The following is a 20128-nucleotide window of genomic DNA, read 5'->3' as shown; positions in this document are numbered from 1 at the left end:
AAACATCAACAGTGGGCACATGAGCATCAGAACTGGACCACGGAGCAATGGATGATGGTGGCCTGGTCTGATGAATCACTTTTCTTTTACATCACATTGATGGCCGGGTGCGTGTGCATCGCTTACGTGGGGAACACATGGCACCAAGATGCACTACGGGAAGAAGGCAAGCCATGGGAGGCAGTGTGATGCTTTGGCAATGTTCTGCTGGGAAACCGTGGGTCCTGCCATTCATGTGTATGTTACTTTGACACGTACCACCTACCTAAGCATTGTTGCAGACCATGTACACAGTCACACTTTCATGGAAACAGTATTCCTTGGTGGCTTTGGCCTCTTCCAGCAGAATGCCACAAAGCAAAAACGGTTCAGGAATGGTTTGAGGAGCACAACGAGTGGGATGAATGTGTGCATCTGAAATGCTAATTTGCGCAGCGATATAAAAGGCTATAAATAGCATATTTTAACAACAGTAAACAACCAAATTCCACATGTAATCGCAAAAGGAAGTTATTACAAACACTCGATGGTGGTTTGAAGTGAGTTCTGAGTAAAAGTGTACTATTAATCTCATAAATTGTCTTATGTAGCATGATGCTAATGTTAGCTCTAATGCAGCTGCAGAAAAGGTCCAATTCTTCTTTATAATGCATTTTGCCATAATACTTCACGTAAGGTCGCAAGAAATGTTTTGTTGTATTTATTTAGAAATATTTTTGATAATAGTTGGGTAAATGTATACTGGGATTGAAGCAATGTGGCTTGGTAAACATTTTATTGCCAGTATAAAGGCTGATAATGGCTGAATTAAAAACAAAAGAATGATAAAAGAATAATAAGGATTATGTCTCAAACCTGGAGGAAGTGTGAAAGATTCTGTTTCCTTAAACTAGTTTGTCATGCATTTCTTTTTCAACACATTTACAGGTAAATCTTAGTATTTTAAATTTGCGATTAATCATGATTAATCACAGTACATGACTGTTGTAGTACAAATTACAATTTTTTTTCCATCTAGATGTGAAAATACTAAATATTATTACGTTATATATATAAAATCTGTTTTGTTTTCATTGTGAGTGTACACAAATAAAAGCAGACCTTTATACAGTGATTATTAATGAGACAATAAGTGTTTAAAGTTGATTCTGCTGGTATAAGGAAACAGTTGAAGTGATCGCGCCGCACACACACACACACACACACACACACACACACACACACAAAACACATCAGTTTCAGCATTGCTAACTTGACAGCGCAGTTGGTACTTTATCAGAATAAAAAAACAGTGAGCCAAACATCAGTGCGCCCTCCTCCGTGTCAACGTTGGAACGCGACTGAAGTACAAAGCCTATCATTTACATAATAAATAATAGTTTAGCATTCAGATATGTTACATCGCAAATATGGAAATATTATGGAATATTTGGATTTGTGCCGAATGAGAGAGGTAGGATACATGAGCACAAAGTCCCATTTCGCAAACAGTTGAGTGCGCAAGCCTTTAAAGTATACTCCTTTGTCAGTTTATGTGAGAGACGCGTTCAGAATCAGCACATGGTCACTGTCTAGGGGGCTTTGTTTTCAAGTGCGCATCTCATGGCATTCGCTGTTCTTCTGCTGGAGGTTTTTAAACAGCGTTGCATTACTGTGGGCGCCCCCTTCTGGATTGGGGGTGAATTGCCTGTATTCGTCGTAAAGCCCAATTTATACTTCTGCGTCGGACCTACGCCGTAGCCTCTACGCCGTGAGCTGTGCATCGGTTTTCATTTATACTTCTGCTTCGTCGTCCGCATCGACCGATAGTCCGCAGTGTCCACAGGCATGTTGCTTGTGAACCCGCAATACCACGGCAAAAGCTGAAGAAGAAGCGGCTCGTCGGAGAAGCATAGCCGTGACGGCGGTAAATAAATATCAAATCATTAAATCATTATTTAAAACAACAAAAAGGGGGACAACAACGGAACAGGAGAAGATGCCATTCTTTCAATCTCCACAAGCACGTGTACCACAGCAGATCAACACTGAACCGAGACGCCGGTACATGTACCGTGCCACCCCTAATTATTTAATTATATATATATACACATATATACACAGTGTTTCCCTTAGGGTTATGGCTTTGGGGGCGGCGGCTTTGCTGGGGTGGGGGAGGGAGGGTGGGTGTTCCGTTTTTTCCCGACATAAAAATAAAGGGGATTTAATATTGATAATAACATTGAAGACATTGTATGATTATTATTAAGGTTTTAATAGTTTTACTAGTAGTAGCCTATTACGTTCTGCCCAATGTCTGTTTCTCAAGTGAAACCGAACTTTTATTTTGACGGGTTGCCGTGAATACCTTTGCATTTCTGTATATGATATGAGGATAGTTTTACTCAAATGAAACCTTCGAAAGCTCATGCAGTGACTCTCAGAGCAGTTCTGGAGATGTTGTTCATGTATTTATGTCCTCATTTAGTGAGACGACAGACGTTAATATCACCGCATAGCGTCGCGCTTCTGTATGAGTAAACAAACCCGCGCGTCTGCGCCATACATTAACACAGAGACAGGCAGAAGTCATATTTAAATAGACGTTTTGCGGCTTAATATTTACAAATAGGAGTGGGAGTGTGCTCACTTGTGTGTGCGCTTACGTTTGTTTGTGTGTGTGTGTGTGTGTGTGTGTGTGTGTGTGTGTGTGTGTGTGTGTGCGCGAACCGGGGCAGAACTCCGCTGTGCACGCGATAGAGAGAGCGCGACCATGTAACGTAGAGACAGAAATGACACGCTGTCGTGTAAATAAGATAAATAACATAAGGCTATTTAGTTTGTTTAATAAAAGAACAAGGTATAAACCTGTTCTATAGGGAAGGTAACATTGAATGACTTATTTTGTGGTCTGGCGCTATAGAAAATAAAATGAACTTGACCCCCGCCCCCTAAAATAATGGTAGAAACACTGATTGATATATATATATATATATATATATATATATATATATATATATATATATATATACACACACACACATACATACACACACATACATATATATACATAGCCCTCCAAAAGTATTGCAACAGTAAAGACAAAATTGCTCTGTTGGCTGTGGAGTCGAGACATTTACAAATATGATTAAAAGATTAATATGAGGGGGGGGATCACGTGACCCTTCGACGGCGATGCAAGCTTAGTCTTTCGCTCTGCTCACTTTGCCACATATTATACGATCCTGTCAGTAAAATTTGAACCACTCTGCATTGGACCCATCATGAGTGCTAAGGCAGACAAAGGGGATCGGAAAAGAGAGATTGAGCAATCGCCAATGAAGAAAAAATTCAGAGATTCCGCCATCTCCAGAGAAGACGTCGACGATGCTATTGCTAGCCGTATTGAACTAGCATTTAAAGAGCAGCAAAGCACTTTGAATTCGGTTGTGAATTCGGCAGTAAGAGATGCGATGGACTCTGTACTGATTCCAGCATTGCGCGAACTGCGTGAGGACATACAAGCGACCAACAAATCTGTTAAAGAGCTAAGAGAGGAGTTTGAGGCCATTGCTACCGCGGCGAAGCAGACACGTGACCGCGTTGATTCTGTGCAAGCAGATGCACGTGAGGATAGGAGGGCATTCACGGACGTAAGAAATTAGCTGGAGCGACTCACTGAGAAGATGACAGATATGGAGGACAGGTGCAGGAGGAACAACGTACGACTGGTGGGGCTGCCAGAGGGGGCTGAGGGATCCGACGCAGCTGGTTTCCTCAGAGTTAATCTTCCCAAGTGGATTCCTTCCTTGAAGGGCGGTGACATTGAGATTGACCGGGCGCACCGCGTGTATCACGGATCAGATATCCTGAAGGGTGCTCGGCAGGCCTATCCGGTGAAATGCGCACAGAACAATGTTACACTACTATTTTTTCCCGACTTTAGTCCAGCTACAGCGATCAGGAGGAAGCGCTTGGCCTCCAGCCCTTCCTCATCTATCCGGCGGTACTCAAACTACGGCACAAAGGGGAACAGAAAAGCTTCGATTCCCCTCAGAAAGCGGAGGATTTTATCAGCTCCCTGTCTCAGCAGAAGACATATGCAGCGGCTCTGCGGGGCGGCGACGGGGGAACAGCGGCCGCTGTCTCTCCGGTCCAGCGGGAGGAACTTGATGGCCGGGATGGACATGGTTCTAGCTGCTCAGTAGGGGATGATGGTAGGATGGACATGGATGCTTGCTAACTCTATTTTTTGCTTTTTCTTCTCTCCTCTCTACTACCGAGATATTGTCCCTATATATCCGGTACAACGATCTCGTTGCTGGTAAGACTGACATCCCCCTTTTTTTTCTCTCTCTCTCTTTTTTGGAGGGGATTAATTGAGAGTAGGTTTAATTAAAAATATTTTTTGGCTGTGTGGGCCTTTCGGGAGACATATCTTGCGTTGGAGTGGATCGGTCACAAACCATCACTATTTTTGTTGCTCAGTCAGACCTATGTTCTCGGTAATGTGCGGTCTGAGTTGTTCCTTGTTTATGGTTGTTGGTTGTTCAGGTTTTTATGTTGTTTTAATCTGACGTGGCACGTTTTCAGAATAAATATTATAAATTAGCGGCTTTTTCCTGCGCTCAAAATAAAACTAAGGGGGTGCTTATCCTTGTTAATCGAAAGTTAAATTTAACAATTGAACACCTTGGTAGTGATGAGAAGGGTAGATTTGTTTTTATCCGATGCAAAATAAATAATAATAGGTTAGCATTGGTCTCTATTTATGGTCCGAATGAGACAGTGCGTTCCTTACACAGATTTCCAAAACATTACTTGAGCAGACTGACTGCCCATTAGTGGTGGGTGGTGATTTTAATGCTGTCATAAATCCTGCTTTAGATAAATCTCAATCTGATACAACAGCCAATCCATCCTCTAAATTACTGAATAAATTTATCACGGAGCACAACTTAATCGATCTTTGGAGAATTCAGAATACTAAATCTAAGGACTTCACTTTTTTTTCTAATAGACATAAGACTTTCTCTAGGATAGATTACATATTTCTCAGCCCATCTTTAATGTCGTCGAATTCCTCCATCTCTATATTACCAATTTTATTATCTGATCATTCTGCTGTGTTGTGCAGTGTTCCTCTTTCCGATGTTAAAGCCAAGTCCCCTAGATGGCGCTTTAACATATCATTATTAAGTAATCAGACTTTCATTACTTCACTAAAAGAATATATTAAGGAATTTCTTGAAATCTATATGCCCTCTGATGTGGATCCTCAAATAATGTGGGAATCGACTAAGTGTGCCATACGAGGATTCTGTATATCTTTTTCTTCTACTCTTGCCAAAGCGAAAACTCACCAGTTTACACAATTAGAAAATAAAATCCAATCATTGCAAAGCCTACAAAAACAACATTTTACTGAGCAACAGGCTACACAGTTGTCCTCTTTAAAAGAAGAATATGATTTACTTTCACACTCAAAGGCGGAATTTATTTTACATAGGACTAGGCAAAAATATTATTTTGAATCGGAGAGACCTAGTCATTTATTGGCCCTTAGGTTGAAAGAATGCGAGTCTAAGGCATATATTAGCGCAATAAAATCATCGGATGATCAGGTCACCACGAACCCTGCGGCAATTAATGACATATTTAAAGGTTTTTACATGAATCTGTATAAAGCTGAAACAGAATTTGATGAACCAATTTGTAAGCAGTATTTAGATAAATTGGAACTGCCTCGGATCTCACAGATGGATAAAGAATCTTTGGAGGCCCCATTAAGTTTGGAGGAGCTTCACGTCTCTCTAAAAAGCCTTCAAAAGGGCAAATCGCCGGGTCTAGATGGTCTCCCCCCTGAATTATATTTAGAGATTTGGGATTTGGTAGGGACACTTATGCTTAATTCATTTAATTTTGCAATTGAACATGGAGTATTTCATAGAGATCAAAAAACATCACTGATTTCATTACTTCTTAAAAAAGGGAAAGATCCATTAGATTGTTCCAGCTACAGACCGATTTCGCTTATCCCATGTGATCTTAAAATCTATGCTAAAGAAGGTAATTCATAGTTTGATCAAAGAGGACCAAACTGGTTTCATCAAGGGGCGCAATGCATCAGACAATATACGTCGACTCCTTCATATTCTTGACTTTGCAGACTCCCACCCGACCCCTTGTGCGGTCTTTTCACTTGATGCAGAAAAAGCCTTTGACAGGCTAGAGTGGAATTATATGTGGGCAGTTCTGCAATGTTTCGCTTCGTGAACACTTCATTTCTATGATTAAGACATTATACCACTCACCTGCAGCATCAGTCATAACTGGTAATATTATTTCCCCGTTCCTTTGCAGCGGGAACAAGGCAGGGATGTCCGCTTTCCCCTTATTGTTTTGTCTATCTCTGGAACCCTTAGCACAAGCCATCAGAAATCTGAAGTATCGATTAAGATTCATGATCATAATCATAGTATTTCATTATATGCTGATGATATTATTCTATATTTAGACCACTTTGATGTTTCAGTCTCTAGTATAATTAAGGAATTTGATAATTTCAGTAGCTTATCAGGATATAAAATAAATTGGAGCAAATCTGCTTTAATGCTAATTAACAATGTTAAAGTTAATTCTTCTATTCCCTCATTTATCCCTATTAAGGAATCTTTCATCTATTTGGGCATTACCATATATAAAAACATTCATAAGATTGCCAGAGACAATTTTAATAATATTTTAGTTAAGGTCAAAAATGACATTCAAAGATGGAAGATGAATTTGTTACCTCGATTAAATTTTTTTTTTCTCTATGCTACCACTTTCTCCCCCTCCAGGTTACTTTAAGGAGATCAACTCCATAATTTCTAAATTTATCTGGAATGATAAATGCCCCAGAATTAAGCTTACCACATTACAACATCCTAATAGCGCAGGAGGACTGGCTGTACCAAATTTTGAACTGTATTATTGGTCGTTCCAGCTTAAGGCTCTTCATAATTGGGTTGATCCTCAATCTACAGTTTCTTGGAGAGTGATTGAAGCTGACCAGGTTAAACCAAATAGACTCCAAGATATGTTATTTACTGGCACAGGAAAAAAAGGGGATAATTATAAATTTGGTCCGGTTGTGACCAACTCTATTAAAATCTGGAAAACGGTGGAACGTCGGATAGGAGGAACCTTCAAATTTTGTAACAGTACACTTTATGGCACAATTTTAATTTTGTATGTGGGAATCGTCCATTTGTCCAACCCTCTTGGTCCTCTTTAGGTGTAAACACATGCGGTGATATATATGATAACCAGGGCCTATGTTCATTTCAGACATTAAGAACCAAATTTTGTCTACCAGCATCCGCATATTTTGTCTTTCTTCAATTACGTTCTGCTCTCAAAGCATATGGAGTTCCTTGGGCATCTCCCATCTCCTCTCATCCTATGCAGGATTGGATTGCACCATCTGTTGGTCGGCCGTCTGTTTCTTTAATATATAATAAGATTATTGATTGCATTACAAAACCTCTTTCTATTAAAACTATTTGGAATGGGGAATTATCTGACCTTAATTTGTCTGTCGACTGGGAGAGAGTGTGGTCTAATCTCAGTTTAACATCTAAAAATCTGGCTCATCGTCTTATTCACTTCAAAGTCATTCATAGAGCATACATAACTCCTTACAAAAGATTTAAAATGAAACTACAACCGAATCTCAACTGCCATATATGTAATACTACAGCATCGGGTACTTTTCTGCATATGTTTTGGGAATGTCCTGTCGTCATCAGTCTATGGACACATGTAAACCTGGTTTTATCATCCTTACTGCAAATGGATTGGTCTGTTAATCCAAGTTTGTGTCTTCTTAATGATGATTCTGGTCTCTGTATAACTTCAATGCAAAAGAGAATGTTGTTTGCTGGTTTTACAGCTGCGAAGAAGACAATAATACAAAACTGGTTTACACCGCACATGTGTGGAAAAACATATTGGATCCGTAGCCTCCTGCAAATAGTGACTTGTGAATGTACAACAGCACGAATCAATGGGGCCAAGCCTTCTACCATCGATGCTTGGCAGTGCTTTCTCTTTGATATACGTGACTGTATAAAGGAGTGACTTTTGTGTTTTTCTTGTCCTTCCCTCTCTCCCTCCCTTTGACTGGACTTTGAGATATTGAGTATGTGTCTGTTGTTGTGTTTTTTATTTATTTTATTTTTTTTTTTATTTTATTTTGGATGTTATGTGTGAAAAATAAAAAATGTTGATAACAAAAAAAAAAAAAGATTAATATGAGACAAAACTACAGAATGTCACATTTTATTATTGGGTGATTCAGCACATAGATGTTTTACCAGCTAAGAAGATCAGCACTTTTAGAGTTTCATCCCCCTATCTGATGTGAGCATAAGTATTGGAGCAGCTGCCTTGCCTCACAGGTCTTTCTAAGTGATCAGCTGTGTCCTGTTGCATTAATTCTTCAGATATTAAAAGCAGGGAATGTGTTGTATCAGTTATATCCATTACTTCTGCATTCTGAATTCTGCAATCGATGATGACACACACAAACCAGGATGAAGATGAGGGAGCTGACTTTGAGAGAAAAGCAAGCAATTTGGATGCTAAAAGAAAAGAGGAAGTCAATTAGAGCTATAGTAAAAACAAAGGGCATGGAGAAATCAAGAGTTTGGAAACCACCAGAGACACCAGCAACCAACAACGACCTGATTGGCTGAGAAAACAACAGTAGTTGATGACAGACAAATCATAAAAGCTGGGGTGATGCTCTGACAATCTACTGTCCTGGGGAGACTTTGACACAGAATTACACATGCTAAACAGCAAGATGCAAACCTCTGACCAGCACCAAAAATAGAAAGGCAAGATTATAGTTTGCAAAAAAGCACAAAGGTGAGCCAGAAGAGTTTTGGAACCGATGAGACTTTATCTAAGTGATGGGAAAGCAAAAATGTGGAGAAAAAAAAGGAACTGTAAATGATCCCAAGCATACAGCCTCATCTGTAAAGCATGGTGGAGGTGTTGTCATGGCATGGGCATGCATGGCTGCCTCTGGAACAGGCCCTCTCAACTTTACTGATGACTTAATGTATGAGTGAATTTGGAAGGGTACAAAAACATCTTGCCTACCAATATTCAAGAAAATGCCACCAGATTCATTGGGAAGTGCTTCATATTGCATCAGGACAATGACCCAAAACACCCTGCCAGTTCAGTCAAGGAATTTATAAGGGCAAAGAAATAGAAAGTCTTAGATTGCCCAAGTCAATCTCCAGATTTAAATCCGATTAAACATGAACTTCACCAGCTGAAGATGAGAGTAAAAGGCAGAAACTCCCCAAAACAAGCAACAAATGGAATTGGATTCATTAAAGGCTGGTGAAAGTATTTCAAAGGATGAGACAAAGAGTCTGGTGATGTCTATGGGTCACAGACTCACTGCTGTGATTGTGCGCAAAGGATCTACAACTAAATAATAGCTTTTAATCTTTTATATCTGCCTTATGTTCAACTGTCCCAATACTTATGCTCACATCAATGAGTCGGATGAACTCCAAAAGTGTTGTTTTTTATTTGGTAAAACATCTGTGTGTTGAAAAGGCTAATAATAAAATGTGACATTCTGTAGTTTTGTCTAATATTCATCTTTTAATCATATTTGCAAATGTCTTGACTCCACAGCCAAGAGAGCAATTTTGTCTTTACTGTTCCAATACTTATGGAGGGGACGATATATACAGTACATATACATACACTGAACAAAATTATAAACCCTATTGTTTTTGCCCCCATTTTTCATGAGCTGAACTCAAAGATCTAAGACTTTTTCTATGTACACAAAAGACCTATTTCTCTCAAATATTGTTCACAAATCTGTCTAAATCTGTGTTAGTGAGCAATCAAGATGCTGATTAGACAGCATGATTATTGCACAGGTGTGCCTTAGGCTGGCCACAATAAAAGGCCACTCTAAAATGTAAAGTTTTGCTGTATTGGGGGGTCCAGAAATCAGTCAGTATCTGGTGTGACCACCATTTGCCTCACGCAGTGCAACACATCTCCTTCGCATAGAGTTGATCAGGTTGTTGATTGTGGCCCGTGGAATGTTGGTCCACTCCTCTTCAATAGCTGTGCAAAGTTGCTGGATATTGGCAGGAACTGGAACACGCTGTCGTATACGCCGATCCAGAGCATCCCAAACATGCTCAATGGGTGACATGTCCGGCGAGTAAGCTGGCCATGCAAGAACTGGGATGCTTTCAGCTTCCAGGAATTGTGTACAGATCCTTGCAACAAGGGGCTGTGCATTATGCTGCAACATGAGGTGATGGTCGTGGATGAATGGCACAACAATGGGCCTCAGGATCTCGTCATGGTATCTCTGTGCATTCAAAATGCCATCAATAAAACGCACCTGTGTTCGTTGTCCATAACATACGCCTGCCCATACCATAACCCCACCGCCACCATGGGCCACTCGATCGACAACATTGACATCGCAAACCGCTCACCCACACGATGCTATACTGCCATCTGCCCTGTACAGTGAAAACCGGGATTCATCTGTGAAGAGAACACCTCTCTCCAAAGTGCCAGACGCCATCGAATGTGAGCATTTGCCCACTCAAGTCGGTTACAACGACAAACTGCAGTCAGGTCGAGACCCCGATGAGGACGACGAGCATGCAGATGGTTTCTGACAGTTTGTGCAGAAATTCTTTGGTTATGCAAACCGATTGTTGAAGCAGCTGTCCGGGTGGCTGGTCTCAGACAATCTTGGAGGTGAAGATGCTGGATGTGGAGGTCCTGGGCTGGTGTGGTTACACGTGGTCTGCGGATGTGAGGCCGGTTAAACGTACTGCCAAATTCTCTGAAACGCCTTTGTAGACGGCTTATGGTAGAGAAATGAACATTCAATTCATCTCATGAAAAACGTGGGCAAAAACAAAAGTGTTGCTTTTATAATTTTGTTCAGTGTATATACATATATTATGGCATGCTGTTCAGGAAATTATGGTATTCATAATATGAAGATTGAATATATTGAATGAAAGTATAAATACAGTATATGGAATTAAAATGCAAATTTGACAGTATTTAATGAATAATAATATACTGTAGCTAGTTATATCCTTGTTATCAGAGCAATAGTTTTCTGAATTGAATGACTTTAAAAATATAATTTTCTCAAATTTTCCAATACTTTGTTGAACTAAAAATTTTGGCAACAGCTGATCATATTCCAAACAAACAATACAAACAGTTTGGAGTGTACATCCCATCATCTTGATATCCCATCATCTCAGACATTTCACACAGTGTTAATTCTGACAGTATTTTGATTTAGTTTTAGTCTTGACTAAAATGGCATATAGTTTTAGTCATTTGAATGGTTTTAGTTTTAGTCTAGTTTTAGTCGACTAAGAATACAGTAGATTTATTCAACTAAAATCTAAAATCTATATGTAATCACTCAACTGTTACTTGAATACATGAATAAACTGACAGTTTGACATAATTGTGTGTGTTTTTTGACAATTCAAGAGCACAAAATAGAGCTAAATTCTGTGCTCATCAGGGCCTAGCGCATACTTTTTATGGCTCTAGTTAACTATAATAACCCTGATATTAAAATCTATTTATTGAATATGTCAAATAATGGCCTTAGTCTTTCCTTCCTGTGACTGGAATTCCCGAAACAAGACCAAAATACATCGGAATTCTTATTTGCAGGCTGTTCATTCAAGTTCATGAGGGAGATAAAATATGCATTCTTACGACCGTCTAAAACACATTACCATATAAACATTGTAAAGTAAACATCGCTATAATTAATCAGCATTAGTTCCTAAGCAGTTGCCTGTCATAAATGTGTGCTATTCATTTATTGCAAACCGCTCTGAATCAGTTTGAATCACTGTTGTTCGAGCCTGTAGAACATGCAACAGCGCAGAGTTTTCCTGCAGTTAGATCAGAACGTTACAATTCATGTGCGCACATCTATCACACAGGACAATCTGACTGGGAATGTGTGTCTCATTTTTATTTGTCGACAAAAATGGCATTGATGAACTACACAAATGTGCTGTTCACACAAGCAAGTGTTCTTTTTTTTTTTATACCTGTAAGATACCATTCACTTGTTTCAAAATACATACTCTTTAATGTCAATCATCCACCCAATTCAAGTTTCGTCCCATATATTCAAACTTTTATTCTATGTATTCAGACTTTCATTCCATATACTCAAATTTTCCTGAATGGCATGCCATAATATATATATATATACAGGTGCATCTCAAATTAGAGTGTCGTGGAAAAGTTCATTTACTTCAGTAATTCAACTCAAATTGTGAAACTTGTGTATTAAATAAATTCAGTGCAATCAGAATGAAGGAGTTTAAGTCTTTGGTTCTTTTAATTGTGATGATTTTGGCTCACATTTAACAAAAACTCACCAATTCACTATCTCAACAAATTAGAACACTTCATAAGACCAATTAAAAAAAAAACATTTTTAGAGAATTGTTAGCCTTCTGGAAAGTATGTTCATTTACTGTATATGTACTCAACACTTTGTAGGGGCTCCTTTTGCTTTAATTACTGCCTCAATTTGGCGTGGCATGGAGGTAATCAGTTTGTGGCACTGCTGAGGTGGTATGGAAGCCCAGGTTTCTTTGAGAGTGGCCTTCAGCTCATCTGCATTTTTTGGTTTCGTTTCTCATTTTCCTCTTGACAGTAGCCCATAGATTCTCTATGGGGTTCAGGTCTGGTGAGTTTGCTGGCCAGTCACGCACATCAACACCATGGTCATTTAACCAACTTTTGGTGCTTTTGGCAGTGTGGGCAGGTGCCAAATCCTGCTGGAAAATGAAATCAGCATCATTAAAAAGCTGGTCAGCAGAAGGAAGCATGAAGCGCTCCAAAATTTCTTGGTAAACGGGTGCAGTGACTTTCAAAAGCCACAATGGACCAACACCAGCAGATGACATTGCACCCCAAATCATCACAGAGTATGGAAACGTAACAATGGACTTCAAGCAACTTGGGCTATGAGCTTCTCCACCCTTCCTCCAGACTCTAGGACCTTGGTTTCCAAATGAAATACAAAACTTGCTCTCATCTGAAAAGAGGACTTTGGATCACTGGGCAACAGTCCAGTTCTTCTTCTCCTTAGCCCAGGTAAGTTTTAATAACTCTGACGTTGTCCATGGTTCAGGAGTGGCTTAACGAGAGGAATATGACAACTGTAGCCAAATTCCTTGACACGTCTGTGTGTGGTGGCTCTTGATGCCTTGACCCCAGCCTCAGTCCATTCCTTGTGAAGTTCACCCAAATTCTTGAATCGATTTTGCTTGACAATCCTCATAAGGCTGCGGTTCTCTCGATTGGTTGTGCATCTTTTTCTTCCACACTTTTTCCTTCCACTTAACTTTCTGTTAACATGCTTGGATACAGCACTCTGTGAACAGCCAGCTTATTTGGCAATGAATGTTTGAGGTTTACCCTCCTTGTGAAGGGTGTCAATGATTGTCTTCTGGACAACTGTCAGATCAGCAGTCTTCGCCATAATTGTGTAGCCTAGTGAGAGACCAAACTGAGAGACCATTTTGAAGGCTCAGGAAACCTTTGCAGGTGTTTTGAGTTGATTAGCTGATTGGCATGTCACCATATTCTAATTTGTTGAGATAGTGAATTGGTGGGTTTTTGTGAAATGTGAGCCAAAATCATCACAATTAAAAGAACCAAAAGACAAACTACTTCAGTCCATGTGCATTGAATTTATTTAATACACGAGTTTCACAATTTGAGTTGAATTACTGAAATTAACTTTTCCACAACACCCTAATTTATTGAGATGCACCTGAATATACATATACATACAGTATCTCACAGAAGTGAGTACACCCCTCACATTTTTGTAAATATTTTATATCTTTTCATGTGACAACACTGAAGAAATGACACTTTGCTACAATGTAAAGTAGTAAGTGTACAGCTTGTATAACAGTGTAAATTTGCTGTCCCCTCAAATTAACTCAACACACAGCCATTAATGTCTAAACCGCTGACCACAAAAGTGAGTACACCCCTAAGTGAAAGTGTCCAAATTGGGCCCAATTAGCCATTTTCTCTCCCCGGTGTCATGTGCCTTGTTAGTGTTACAAGGTCTCATGTGTGAATGGGGAGCAGGTGTGTTAAATTTGGTGTTATCACTCTCCCTCTCTCATACTGGTCACTGGAAGCTCAACGTGGCACCTCATGGCAAAGAACTCTCTGAGGATCTGAAAAAAAGAACTGTTACTCTACATAAAGATGGCGTAGGCTATAAGAAGACCCTGAAACTGAGCTGCAGCATGGTGGGCAAGACCATACAGCGGTTTAACAGGACAGGTTCCTCTCAGAACAGGCCTCGCCATGGTCGACCAAAGAGGTTGAGTGCACATGCTCAGCGTCATATCCAGAGGTTGTGTTTGGGAAATAGATGTACGAGTGCTGCCAGCATTGCTGCAGAGGTTGAAGGGGTGGGGGGTGAGCCTGTCAGTGCTCAGACCATATGCCGCACACTGCATCAAATTGGTCTGCATAGCTGTCATCCCAGAAGGAAGCCGCTTCTAAAGATGATGCACAAAAAAGCCCGTAAACAATTTGCTGAAGACAAGCAGACTAAGGACATGGATTACTGGAACCATGTCCTGTGGTCTGATGAGATCAAGATAAAATTATTTGGTTCAGATGGTGTCAAGCGTGTGTGGCGGCAACCAGGTGAGGAGTACAAAGACAGATGTGTCTTGCCTACAGTCAAGCATGGTAGGGGGTTGTCATGGTCTGGGGCTGCATGAGTGCTGCCGGCACTGGGGAGCTACAGTTCATTGAGAGAACCATGAATGGCGACATGTACTGTGACATACTGAAGCTGAGCAGGATCCCCTCCCTTCGGAGACTGGGCCGCAGGGCAGTATTCCAACATGATAACGACCACTGCCTTGCTAAAGAAGCTGAGGGTAAAGGTGATGGACTGGCCAAGCATGTCTCCAGACCTAAACCCTATTGAGTATCTATGGGGCATCCTCAAACGGAAGGTGGAGGAGCGCAAGGTCTCTAACATCCACCAGCTCCGTGATGTCGTCATGGAGGAGTGGATGAGGACTCCAGGGGCAACCTGTGAAGCTCTGGTGAACTCCATGCCCAAGAGGCTTAAGGCAGTGCTGGAAAATAATGGTGGCCACACAAAATATTGACACTTTGGGCCCAATTTGGACAATTTCACTTAGGGGTGTACTCACTTTTGTTGCCCAATTTGGACAATTTCACTTAGCGGTTTAGACATTAATGACTGTGTGCTGAGTTATTTTGTGGAAACAGCAAATTTACACTGTTATACAAGCTGTACACTCACTACTTTACATTGTAGCAAAGTGTAATTTCTTCAGTGTTGTCACATGAAAAGATATAATAAAATATTTACAAAAATGTGAGGGGTGTACTCACTTCTGTGAGATACTGAATATATATGTATACACAGCATCTATCTGAAATAGAAATCTTTTATAACATTATAAATGTCTTTATCATCACTTTTGATCAATTTAAAGCATCCTTGCTAAATAAAAGTATGAATTTCTTTAATTTCTAAATAAGAAAAAAAATTATACTGCCTCCAAGGGAGTTGCTGAAGAAAACAAAAAAATTTGAGCAACAACAAAACATGTTGCTGGATACGGGCTTATTATTGAAAATGCAATCTGATTCTCTGCCAGTACGAGGCACTTTGAGTGCGGTAGAACTAGCGGTTTCCCCAGTAATGGCTGTAATCTAAGCAGCTCCGCTCATGAACGCTACTTTATCAGGTAAAATGAAAATGCCATCAAAACAATTCCGAAGACAGTTGGTTCCCTTCAGAGATACATTCAATCATCCGTGGCATATTTTGATTTTGAAACGTGCAGTGCTCATGTTTATTCAACGAAGTCAAACGCCACAAATAAATCAATATGGGAAACACTGGTAATGTTTCCAGATAGCACAAGTACGTCTGCAAGATGTCTGTTAAAGATCTCTTCATCTGGAAAGCATCTGCTGTCTACAAACGTCTGACAGAAGTCTGTAAGATGTCAGTTTTACATACATTCTAAATCATAAACATCTTAACCTGTACAACTGGTTGCAAAACGCGTGAACTGGAAGCAACAAGACCTGGTTAGCAGAATACAGAAGTCTCATAGGCATAACCCCTATTTCCGTGACAGAGTTCAAGATAAATCCTTTAATCTTACTACTGGAGCTCCCCGTTACAAATGATTATTAAACAGCAAGCAAAGCCAAGTATATACCGCTGCTGATTTAAACTAGTTTAGAACCAAACAGGAGAAACACTGTGTGCAACAAGACAGTCAGAAGGCGTTCAAGTCTACACATCGCCATCATTTACCATTTATTTACTGTAGTAACACTCACTGCACCATGGTATTGTGGCAGAAATGTGGGATATTCACATTGAATTTTATCACAGGAGTAATGGTGTAAAATTATAGTATGTATTTGTGATTAAGCTATAGCATGTGTGCATTATACTGAATGTTTTTAGACTACTGTTTTTCATACAGGCTACCTAAAAACCATATAGTTATATTTTTTTTACCGTGGTATTGAGGTGTTATATGTGTGGTTTTAACTGTGTTTATCATGATTTAAATGTATGCTACTATGGGAGACCAATGCTTAATTAAAAAAAAAAAAAAAAAAAAAAAAACTTGGTCTGAATAAATTTAACCATAGAAAACTGAGGTTACTACAATTTGTACAGATGTTACTGATTTTGATAATGAACAAAAATTTACCTCTGCATCCTAATTCAAGCTACTATCAAATGTGAATTTCTAAGAGACAAAAAAGTTATTATTATTAATATTATTATATTATTATTATTATTATCATTAATATTATCAGGCAAACCAACCCTGTTTCTTGATTTGAAACAATATCACTCATTAGAACATGCAGCACCTAAGAAATTAATTTTTCTAGTTAGATATTTATTTTGTTAAGGAAAATTAATGGTCTGGTTACTACAACTTCCACTTTGGAGCAAAATTCTGGCTTTAAACTTGAAAGAAATAAAGATTTGACATTTATCGTGATAATTATCGATATCGACTGAATAATTTTTTTGGCCATATCGCCCAGCCCTAAATGAGGGTATAGGGGGTGATTTCGGATACTGCCTAGGAAATGTTTATTTAAGTTTTCTCTCAGAGCAGATCTGGTGATATTCATGTTTATGTAGATGCTGAAACACCTTAGTGTCATGCATACTTCAGTGTGTAGTAGATAAAACGGCGCCACTCAGGGACATGCAGAAACAACCAGAATATTTATATAGCGGTCTCTTCGCGCTTCACAGACACATATCATATCTACTTTTGATTTATCCATCCAACAGATTGCGTGTTTTACGTCACATCCTCGTTATAGCCTACTATAAATTCCATGTTCATGGCACCGGGATTCCCTCTGCATCATGGAAATCATACGGCCTTAATTTATAACTTTTTATAAATGCAGCACACCTTCACCTGCACAGAAGGATGGTGTCCGCGAATATGGGAATATGAGGGAACATGTTGGATGTATTGCCTGCTTTTGCAGCCACTTTGCATCCACATTTTTTGCAAATTTGATCCATCCTCAAGGACAACCCCACGTTTTTTTATATCCAAAATATTCCCATACTGCAGATTTTAACTTTTTTTTTCGGCGGATTAGATTTAATCTGTCTCTGTCATTTTCTCTCGGAGTGAAGCAGCCAAGCATAAATAAGTTGTATGTGCGTGGGGTGAGATTTTTTCTTTTTCATTCATTTAAAAAAAAAGTAAAAAAAAAAATAGATATGCAAATGTTTACGGTATGATAACTCTGCACGTTCAAACTGTGATAGCCACATGGGTTGTAACAATATACAGGTATGACAGTCTGTGTTCAGAATTAAGCAATCACATTCAAACTCACGTTAAATAGGAGTCAGTACCTCTGATTAACCCCAAATAAAGTTCAACTGTTCAGAATAAATATTAGCAAGATCACAAATTTGAGCCAGGAACCTCTGGTTGAGATGACACGGAATGACCCATTAGCAGAATTGAAGGTGTCACAATAAACATAAAACAGTTGTTATCGGTGAGTCTGGCCAGTTGTCAAATAGCTGTGTCGGCACCAAAACTTATGCAGCCATCTAAAAGCTGCGCTGATGAAGCAAGCTGGCTGCTCTCAAAAAACTTGCGCAGTACTTTGATGTCATGAATCACAGTGATGTGCTGTTGCCACGGTCTCAAGTCAGGCAAAATTTCTAACATCGGTCTACACAGCACCTAACAATTGCTAGGGGTGGCTTGACCAGTCTTGGTTATATCAGATTTTTTTTTTTGCCAGTGAACTTCATCAAGCTTCCAATACATCCTAAATTCAATTTCAAACCATTTCAGACTTATAACATTTAGACTAGTAGCTGGTTTTAAATCATTTCAAAAAGTTTTTACTGATGAGCACTCCAACAGAGGAAAAACAATCAATGGTGTACATTTAGAACAAAACTACCTGTCTGTAGCTCATTCAATGGAACAAGGGGGATCTTTCAGAGAAACCAGTTTGCAATCATCATTTCTACACTAGCATTCGGTGTCACTGGTGGTGCAGTATCTGGTAAATGCAGAGGCTCACAGATTTTAACTGCAGCTCGCATAGTGATACTAAACAATTCTGCACAAAGACTCCAACCACTTATGTTGAGACTGCATGTTCAATAACCTTAATGAAAACATTTTAAAACCACAAAAACTAAGAACTGACACACTTCAAAATTGAACTAAAAGTTGGCAACATATCAATCTACCACACTGAGAGTCGAGTTACATTCAAACCAATTACAACAGAACTGAAGCAGCAGTGCTTTTTGCGGTGCAAGAATCTTGCTGCTTCACCTAGTCATGCATATTCAAATGAAAATACTATGGTAACTATAATTTCAGCCTAAATACCATAATTACAAATGTTAATGTAACACCATAATTGAAAAAAACATAGGATGTGTTCTATACAGGGAAGCGTTCAGAACCGGTGTCACTCTTTAGTGATGACAGTGGCGGCTAATGCCAACAGTTTTACTGAAGCAAATATGGTATTTTAGCACCGTGGTGAATTGTTAAAGAGAAACTGGGCGGTTTTGTGAATTGTACTCTTACCTCTGATCAGCAGAGTTCTCCAAAGCTTGAGCTGAAGATCCGTTGCGTCCGCGGACGATCACACAGATCACTCCCGTCAGCAGCTTAAATGGCAGCGTCCACAGCCTGTAGAGGATCTGCAAGCGCTGGATCAAGAGGTGTTTGCAGGGGGATCTGCGATGGCTCTCCTTTTGGTTCTGGGTCAGGCGCAGCGGCCCATCATCATCCTTAAACACACACTCTGCGTGAGCCACGGCAGGCGCTCGATACTTTAATCCGACGGTCTCTTTCCGTGTACTTTCTATTGTTTTTTGATGAAGGATCAACACTGTAGAACTGTGGCTAATTTTAATCAGACTTTCAGCCGACACTGTATCTCAACACTTGCGCAAGGGCGCCGCCATCTTGAGGTGGACCCAGAATGCACCGCGCATATTGAGGGCGGGTGCTACATCTGAGGACATGGACCAACACGTCACCGCTCGTCGATTTTCTTTACCTAGGCCTATTATAAATTTATTATTTTATGTGTACTGTTCTTGATTTTTATGGAGGACGAGAAATGACTTAAGTATAAATGAATGAATAAATGCAGAAATAAATAAATGTAGAAATACATAAATAAATACATGAATAAATTAATTAATTAATAAATACATAAATAAATGAATAAATAAATGCTGAAATAAATAATAAATATACAAATACATAAATAAATAAATAAATGCTGAAATAAATAAATGCAGATATGCATAAATTAATGAATAAATTATTTTGTCAAAAGTGTCATTTTTAATTGTACTAGTTTTGTACCATTTGTGTTATACTACATTTATTTCTGCATTTATTTACGTATTTCGACATTTATATATGTATTTCCACATTTATTTATTTTTTAATTTATTTAT

At 39.3% G+C, this 20128-nt stretch overlaps 1 protein-coding gene across 6 annotated transcripts in view; it reads right to left on the bottom strand.

The window, feature by feature from the left end:
• The window catches only part of rptor (regulatory associated protein of MTOR, complex 1), a 288710-nt gene extending 269132 nt beyond the window's left edge, over positions 1-19578 (bottom strand). For 4 of the 6 annotated variants that reach the window (XM_058779695.1, XM_058779696.1, XM_058779697.1 and 1 more), the window contains exon 1: positions 19242-19375. The gene's annotated coding sequence lies outside the window, so the exon portion shown is untranslated. Of the gene's footprint in view, positions 1-19241 lie in introns of all 6 variants that reach the window. The other 2 variants (XM_058779698.1, XM_058779699.1) reach the window with 1 other exon arrangement.
• Between the last annotated feature and the right edge of the window lie 550 nt (positions 19579-20128).

This window comes from Onychostoma macrolepis, chromosome 06 (assembly GCF_012432095.1).
Source record: "Onychostoma macrolepis isolate SWU-2019 chromosome 06, ASM1243209v1, whole genome shotgun sequence".
NCBI classification, from domain to species: Eukaryota; Metazoa; Chordata; class Actinopteri; order Cypriniformes; family Cyprinidae; genus Onychostoma; species Onychostoma macrolepis.
The sequence above is the reverse complement of the archived record's forward strand: the minus strand, read 5'-3'. Positions and strand labels throughout refer to the sequence as shown.